This window comes from Penaeus chinensis, chromosome 35 (assembly GCF_019202785.1).
Source record: "Penaeus chinensis breed Huanghai No. 1 chromosome 35, ASM1920278v2, whole genome shotgun sequence".
In the NCBI taxonomy this organism is placed as follows: domain Eukaryota; kingdom Metazoa; phylum Arthropoda; class Malacostraca; order Decapoda; family Penaeidae; genus Penaeus; species Penaeus chinensis.
Genome location: NC_061853.1, coordinates 35,420,945 through 35,428,444, shown reverse-complemented (window position 1 = coordinate 35,428,444; position 7,500 = coordinate 35,420,945). Strand labels below are relative to the sequence as shown.

General features: G+C 40.0%; 1 long non-coding RNA gene across 3 annotated transcripts; it reads left to right on the top strand.

The window, feature by feature from the left end:
- Window positions 1-2,147: 2,147 nt before the first annotated feature.
- Window positions 2,148-6,682, top strand: LOC125044322. Of its 3 annotated transcripts, none has more exons than XR_007116469.1 (7): window positions 2,148-2,442; window positions 4,078-4,184; window positions 4,831-4,972; window positions 5,817-5,862; window positions 6,010-6,100; window positions 6,371-6,409; window positions 6,550-6,682. It is a non-coding gene; the product is annotated as an uncharacterized LOC125044322 (long non-coding RNA). The 3 variants fall into 3 exon arrangements; XR_007116471.1 differs by lacking the exon at window positions 2,148-2,442 and adding an exon at window positions 2,889-2,918; XR_007116470.1 differs by lacking the exon at window positions 2,148-2,442 and adding an exon at window positions 3,943-3,983.
- The last annotated feature ends 818 nt before the right edge of the window (window positions 6,683-7,500 follow it).

The following is a 7,500-nucleotide window of genomic DNA, read 5'->3' as shown; positions in this document are numbered from 1 at the left end:
AGTCGCTTAACGAATAGTTTCTTGTATAACTCTCTCGAATTCATAAGATCTCTTAAAGCGCTCGATTAACAATCGAACCTTATTAAGAATAAACTGGGCTATACCTCGAACGAGATTGTGTAAAAAACTAGCACAGTCAGTGAAGAGTAGAAATTCCGCGTGCAATACATCCTGAAGTTTGAGCATTGGGATACAGAATTTCATACCCTTCTAGATAGCAAGAAAAGAAAAAGTACCTGTAAGGAGATCTCTGTATTTATTTCACACACAATTAAGGATTTTTAACAATATGCCTAGATTATGTACTATTCATAATCGATTCTAAATATTAAACACTCCATACAAATCAAATGAAAGGACCCAAGCATATACCAACAGTGCAGTAATCGCTTGTGTATAAATATAATCAACATCACCTACTCAGATAAACAACAATATATGATAAATTAAAGAGCTATCCCACCTCGTACCAAGTACAAAAAGTTTATCAATCTTTCCTGTCTATTCTGTAACATCACTTACAGCAAGATACTACGAATATATCATATCATATATATCCAAATATATAATATAAATAGTGATGTGTCTGGGTCAGGTATGTTGTGGAACTTGTGTGTGTATATATATATATATAATGTATGTATATTATTTGATTATATGTAATATAGTTTTGTTAATAATATATATATATGTTTGTATGTGTTGTAATATGTGATGTGGTGTTGTGATTTGTGTTAGTTATCCATATTCATGATATTTAATATGCATTTGTATGTATGTATGATCATGTTGTGTATTGTGTGTGGCCAACAGCACCACACACACCACACACTTAAGACAGAACAGAAAGAGAGAAGATGAGAGAATGTCAGAGAGATACTATGTAGAAGACCATACGATGTAAAGAATAGTGAACGCACAGAAATGAGAGAGCGAGACAGCGTTGGCAGAGGCGGGGAACACGTAGAGCTCGCAGGAGAGGGCTACGAGAAGGGAGAGAGAGCAGAGAAGGGCAAGAAAGAGAGCGAGAGCAATGCGAAGTAGAGTCCGAAGCGATAACACTAGAGGAGAGTCAGTGCAAATAAAAGTGAGAAGCAGCGGAGAGAGATAAGAGGAATAACGATCAAGAGAGACCACGAGCAAAGAGTGAGAGAGAGAAAAAGACGACGACAGTACGAGTAAAGAGAATGAGGAGAAAAGACGAGAAGAAGAAGAGAGAACGACAGATGCAACAGAGAGAGAGAGAGAGAAGGAAGAGAGAGAGAGAGAGAAGAGAGAGAGAGAGAGAGGAGAGAGAGAGAGAGAGAGAGAGAGAGAGAGAGAGAGAGAGAAGAGAGAGACAGAGAGAGAAGAATGAGAGAGAGAGAAGAGAGAGAGAGAAGAGAGAGAGAGAGGAAGGATGAGAGAGAGAGGAGAGAGAAGAAGTGAGAGAAGAGAGAGAGAGAGAGAAGAGAAGAGAGAGAGAGAGAGAGAGAGAGAGAGAGAGAGAGAGAGAGAGAGAGAGAGAGAGAGAGAGAGAGAGAGAGAGAGAGAGAGAGAGAGAGAGAGAGAATGATGGTGTGGATTATGGTGTTGCATGTTATACTGCATATATCATGCTTCATATACAAATCCCCACTATCCCACCACAACATGAATCACCGAACCGTCTATTAAGCTTATAGCGACGGTTAGGAGAAACCACGTGCTTCTCACCCGCAGAAAGCGCTATGAAATCTCGCGGTTAATACCCAGACTGAAACGTATCCAGATTTTTCTGGTTACGGACGCTTCCCACGCGGCGAAACTCGAGTTGCCGGAATACGATATGTCTGAGATTGCGTTCGCGCACGTGGAGGGAGTTTCTTGCTTAGAGACGCGGGTCTTTTGGTGGAATAGGTGCTAATTTAATGTTTAAACTTGAGTGATTGCTTGGCTACTCGTTGGAAAAGATCGGGTGTCGGTGGGAAGGATCGGGACATTTTGCCTACGCCCTGGAAGGAGGGGAGGGAGGAGGGGATAGGCGTAACTGAGGGGAGGGGAGGTGGGGGAGGAGAGAAGTGGGGCTGACAGGTGGTGGGAGAGGGGGATGGTGGGATGGGACTGAGGGAGAGGGAGGAGGGAGGGAGAACGGAAGGGGAGGGGGGAGAGGGAGGCCCGCACATGGCACCGCGCAGCTCGCATAGTCGCTGAATCATATTGATTTCCTCCTCGGGTGATAGAACAGAGTATCTAACGCATATTCCGTGACAAAAACACACCTCAACACCAATATTCAACCGAAATAGCCAGTTCTGTTGAGCGAGGTTATTAAACTGAGCCGAATGCGACACAGGGAGCGGTAACGAGGTGATGTCAGAGGCTCGTTCCCTGACCGGGCCTCAGTTACTCCTCGACGACCGCGAGGCCTGTTAATCGTTCCTCCGGCTGCTTGTGTGCGCTGTAATGCTGTCCTGCCATGCGGTAAGTCTTCCGTTATAGCCAGTGTTGTTTGTGTTTTGATTTTGATAAATGTTCTTATCCATCATTTGACGTAAGGTAGATTAGCGGTTATTATTGTGGCGACTCCATTCAACAGATAATTTAAATTATATTATAGATGTATCCTCTTCACTGTGAAAACAAATTTATTTCCCAAACATAGGAAACGGGTTTTGCAATTAATATCCGAATAAGGATTGAAATAGATAACTCGCAACTTGGCACTACAGTAAATTCCCCGAGCGGCCTGACTGTCCCTTGGCCACCTTGGCTTGTATTTATAGCTTGATGTCCGCATGCCGCCCACTCCCGCCCGCCCGCCCACTCCCCCCCCCTCCCCCATCCCTTCGGCTTCCCCTCTCCTTTTCGCGAGGACTTCATATATTTTGGGGTTGTTAGTTTTGGGACATAAATTTGGTCTGTGTGCACTGCGTGCTGGTGAAAGAATACTTTTGAAGGTGTATATGAGAATTGCAAGATATTTAATTACTGTTTAATGTCAAGAGACTGTACAGTTTGCTCGATAGTTTTCAAAGTAACCAAACGAATAAGTAATTACGCAAAACACTAACGCATGCTTGTAAATAGCTGCAACGATTTTGACAAAAGGAACGCTATATAACCTTCTTTTATATTTGATAGGTAATGTTTTTTTTTTTTTTTTTTTTTCATCCTGTTGCCATTTTCTTTTATCCTTGCATCTTCATTTCCCCTCCTTTGTCGTTTTGCACCTTCGTTTCCATGCACTTCCTCGTACCGAATGTGTGGCAGATAGGGTGCTATAGAAAAACTTTTGAAATGGGTGAAGTTGTCTACTCTTGCCGACTACAGAACCACTTCAAATTGACATTTTTTAAAATTTGTATCTTCCTCAATACGCGAATCTTTGGCAAACATTCCTTTAACTGTCTAATCCTGAGATAGAAAACGCTGTAGTTCTTTAAGCTCCTGACCTAGAGACCTTTATATTTGTTTTCTTATTCGTGCCACTCCCCCATCGATTCTTACGAAGCCAGCAGAATTTTTCTTTAAAAATACGGCTTTATAAGCTGTGATGCGATGCTGTCCGCCAGTCCCTGAGCCGTTGCAGTGTATTAATAGCTTTCGTCTTTATCTCTTGCCTTAACTTTGGTTTTGAAGGAACGTTACGTAATTTTCAGTACGCAGTATACGAAAGATGTGCAACGGATTAGATTATTATTATTATTTTTTTTAAGAACTGCTAACATGTAAGATTTAGATTAGTTTTTCAAAACTGAAGGTGGTCGGTTTAATATTTCGTCAGGTGTATGAAATCCACTTATTTTTATTTTATTTTAATAAACATTTGGAAAGACTGTGCCCCATTGCCAACCATCCCCCACTTCAGCCTCGGCCACCTCGTTCATGTGCCTTAGATAATCTTAAGATACCTCCCCCCCCCCCCCCCCCCGAGTAAATTTAACTTTTGCTACAGAATGCGGCAGGTTCGCTTTAACTTCTACGTTGCCTACCTGTGCCTTCTAAGATTAAGAAGGAATACTGTAATTTTTTAAAGTGCATCTAAACTGATGTATTCTAGGTTATATTAAGATACTTCGACGATTGTCACCGAGACTAATAAATGTTTCATTTCAGGAAACTTCGGGAAGAAGCCACAGTATTGAATATGAATTGCTGAGTGTGAGAGATCGGTTTGGATCGTGGGTGATTCGCTGCGTCATGGACTTCGGATGACAAATAAGGTATGTATGACTGCAGTTGTTGCAAATACTGCAGCATGTGGTAATAGGTTTTGAAGGTAACAGTAACCTGTAAATGTTCCAGTGGATATTAGTAACCTTTCCGATAAGTGAGCTTTTATTAGATCATGCACACCCCAGCACAGGTCTTAAAACTCAAACCTTTGTTTATCTTCATCCCCAAGTTTCTGCAGCACCTTCGTTTCCATGCACTTCCTCGTACCGAATGTGTGGCAGATACGGTGCCATAGAAAAACTTTGAAATGTTGAAGTTGCATGTCTATAGGCTAGCAGCAATATTACATTCAGAGTAACATTTTTGTGCTCCTATAAATGATTTTAAAAGCCTCTTCGGGATTGATTAGTAATTTACTTGTGACCATTCAATTTGTTTTAAATCGCATATTCCGTGACCTTTTTATATTGTTAGGTCCCCCCCCCCCCCCTCCATTCCTTCCCCGCTTATGACCTGACCTCTGCTGAAGATTTGATGGCAACAATCCTTTCAGTTTGAAGCAGATTCTAATAATGGAATTACAGCCTGGTTACAGCAACTTTTGAGTTTCTCCTCAAATTTTAATCTTGCAGAATAAGGTAGTTGATTTGCAAAACGGTAAACAGGGTTCATCATCCGTTTTATATATTTCAGGAACGGCTATGGCTATGGTCATCGTCAAACCGCCTGTACACTGCACGAGGGCAACTAAATATGGAGCCAGAACACATTACGCAGTGCGACCTCCGCCCACATAACCCATGTGCACTTTGGACTTCAATTAAATAATTCGGAGGTAGGTTTGAAAATCTTCTTTCAGTAAGAAAAATCAATGGGGTAGTTTCAGAACTACTGTGCACTCTTTGTTACCATATAGTTGAATTCTGATTGTATGGTCTGATGGGGTGCAAGAGCAAAAAGTCTTAACGTCAACTTGGCAGTAATTGTTACTGACAGTGACAACAAGAAACAAACGTACAGAATAGTTTTGAAGAAAATCAACAGACCTCGACACTTAAAACTTGTTGGTTTTACCACACTTAAACCAAATTACTTAGTCTTAAAAGCAAGCTATATTTTGTTCTTCGCACTCGGTCGAGTCACCAAGTATTGAAGGCCTATTTTAGAATTTATACTTCTATTAAATGTGTTCTTGCACTACAAATCAACTCCTCTCGAGTAGTAGTGGCAAGAGGAACCCGTACCATTGAAAACTAAGCCATTAAACAGGGAATGGGGAGTTGCCGATGACTAAAAGGAACAATGGGTTTTGCAGGATTAGCGGAAATGGGGTGGGGGGGGGGGGGGTGATTCTCTCGTATGTTTACCATTGTCTAGGTCAGGCCTTTTCTAGCTATCTTTGCTGTAATCTCCTGTAAATTTGCATTAACGCCCAAGGAGTCAAGACATTGATATTCTCTTAAAACATTTTTCTTTTTTTTTTCTCAGTTTTAGTAAAGATTTATAGTGGGTAATTGTCTAGGTTTTCTGGACCTGAAAAATCCAATCAATCCTCTTATCTAGAAATAACATTGATCAGTAGTTTTAATCAGACTGACCACTTATTTTGCATCATTTAATTAAATCATAATGATCGGTTATTGCTGTCTAGGAAGTGACATTATTATTTTCTTTTCTAGGCAAGATCGGTAGCGAAGAAACTATTTTCACCTGGGGGAATTTTCGGTAAGTTTGTAACATTATAATTGCAATGAAGTGTACATGTTCATATGATGGTTTGTTACACACTCTCAGAATAACAAAAGTACTTCTTTTGTTATATGTTCGAAAGTCTTAAACTGATTTTAGTCTTAATTATTTGAATTATGACAGATTCACGCTGGGACTGGACTAATTACTGTCTGCATGATCCCACAGGATAAAAATGGAACCATATTAAGGATTCTTTTCGAATAATGTAAAGGTAAGTTTGTTTTTATATCTGCGAATTTGAGCTCGTTAACTGGAATGGCTTTTCTTGAAGAAACTGATACTACTTTGCAAAACCTAAGAAAACAAAATAGAAGCCTAGTTACTTGTTTTTAGTTTGAATAAACATGATGATTTAATGTTGTTACACACTCTGAGCTGGTTTTACCTTGGCTGTGGAGAAGATTGGATTCCTGATAAATGTTAGATCATTCAAAAGTTTTATAGTTTGGGGTTTTTATTTCTAATTTTTAATCCCTTTCAGAGACGATTTGTGTTGTGGTCTAGTCGGCGAATAAAGAAGGTAAGACTCGGTGTTTTTAGTTTTGTTTTGTTTTTAATTTGTCATATAATATTTGCCATATAATATTTGCAAGTGATTGCTTTTAAACTAGGAAGACCTTTTATATAATTAAATGACAATAGTATCGTTTCCTTCTGCAGAGTCGTAGAAGTGTTGCGGACAAGATCGGCGGCTACATTATTGGAAATGTTTTGATCTGTGGAAGCTGTATCCTGCCACCGTCTTTCTCTTGCTCTGTGCACCTGTCTTTGAAATATATCGGATGATAAAGATTAATTCGAATAGTATTATAACCTGAGTGGAAGGATGTGTAAAGCTAATTAAAACAATGTGCGGTCCTCGTGGATGACGGGTAGCACCTTGTACTGAACTCTTATCTTAATCTCGTAATTCATCCCCCCCCCCCCCCCCCCCCCCATGTCAAGTGAAGAGATTTTAGGCTTTTTTTTATGGAAGGTATCTTGGAAATCAAAGGTTTTGAAGTAGCTTAAGTTATTAAAAGCAGATTAACTGTGCTATAATTCAAGTTTTCGTCTAGATGAGCAATATCTCCTTAACTTGGTTGCCGATGTCCACGTGGCGCGGCAAAGCTAGACCTCCATGATCTGCTAATCTTTCGGCAGATTGACAGGAGTTATAAAGATCCGCTTACCTGATTTACAAACTTAAATGCTCTTATATACGCGTTTCTTGTGTCATGGCAGATGATTTAATGTGAGGTTACGGGTTTGAGGTATCAACTTGTTACATATACAGTATAACCCATTATGTTACTGTACACCCACCTTCCCATATAATCCATACATATCTGTAAAAAAAAAAAAAAAAAAAAAAAAAGAGGGGGGGGGCGAAGAGTCTGCGACCGGACTTGTATTCGACTGCATTTCAATCGAGATCAGCAATCATTAACCATTACGCTGTTGGTAAACAAACACCCTAATAAAGGGGGGGAAACCGCAAGTGCCAAGGCTGTTTTATAGAAATTGATCTATCTGGGGGAAACTAGAGACAATCAATGGTTTTATTCGGAAAGGCGAAAGTTATTTTTTGCAATTTGCTATAGATTTTGTGATCAAAGAAAGCGCTAAGCA